The sequence below is a fragment of the Gambusia affinis genome, linkage group LG01 (genome assembly GCF_019740435.1).
Source record: "Gambusia affinis linkage group LG01, SWU_Gaff_1.0, whole genome shotgun sequence".
NCBI lineage: Eukaryota > Metazoa > Chordata > Actinopteri > Cyprinodontiformes > Poeciliidae > Gambusia > Gambusia affinis.
The window spans coordinates 23,495,840-23,497,019 of NC_057868.1; positions in this window are offsets into that span (position 1 = coordinate 23,495,840).

Sequence of the window (1,180 nt, forward strand, 5' to 3'; positions counted from 1 at the left end):
GTTAGAACTGCCTTGTAGCAAGGCAGTTCATTAGCATTAGCCTTTTAGCTTAAATAAGCTATTTTCTATTTTTCAGACTTATTAGCCATGTTTAGTATACTTAATGGAGTAAGTAAATGACAGTAAACATTCTAATGATACCCCACATGCTACTGAAAGTATTTATGCTTATATTAGCATATTTGCTCATTTTAGCTAATACACTTACTTTATCATACTGAATGTTGCATGTCCAGCTTACTTAACATTCTTGTGATTCTCCACATGCTATTGATTACATTGCAGCTTTCTTTAGCATTGATGCTAATTCTTAGCATCAGAACGCTGGGTCCAAACCGACGGGCACACTTTGGCAGGCCCCAGTTAAATTTCTTCAGGAATTTTCTAGTTGCTCTTTTAATTCTCCATAATAGACTTAGTAAAAGCAGGAGAAGGGGAGTGTGTGTGTGTGTGGGGTGGGTGGGGGGGGGGTCAATATTTGCCGTGAAAATAGCTAATAAAGCCTCCAAGTTGTGAAGGTTTTTGGCGCTTACGTCACTATGACGTCACCGCGACTAGTCGACATCGACTCGACTATTATCATAATGTAGTCGACCTTAAAAAATATGTAGTCGTTCAACCCCTACTATCCGGTACCAACTAATCTGGATTTATGCAAAATTAAAACGATAAGAGTCTTACCTGCAGCAGGTTGTTTTTTTTGGTCAGAGTAAATGCTGAGTAGAAATGGTCAGGCAGTGTAAAAATCAAGAAAAATCATTACTGATGCACCACTATTTTTTATACCAAAACGTTTTCTTGAATGGAAACTTTCTACATGTTATGCTCTCCTCCATTTGTTTTGTAAAAAACTTCCTAGTTCAAGCAGGTTGTTGGATTAAACATTTATAAAATACTTCTTATTAAGGCCTATGAGATTGTCAGGATGAGAGTTTCTTTAAAATCTGCTTTGATCAACTCCTCCTTTGGGCTAGCCATTAGCTGGATTCATGCTAACGCCTCGCCCATATGAACCTGGATTCTTAGCAAAATAGAGATTTTTTTTTTACAGGATTTTTCTGGTGACAGAGATTTTAAAAGTTGTTTTTCAAAATGGTCTACACATTTTGTTTAGGATTGATTTACATTCCTATCACTCCATCCTGACCCTTCAGGTGAGGAAGCTAATAATGAAGAGGGA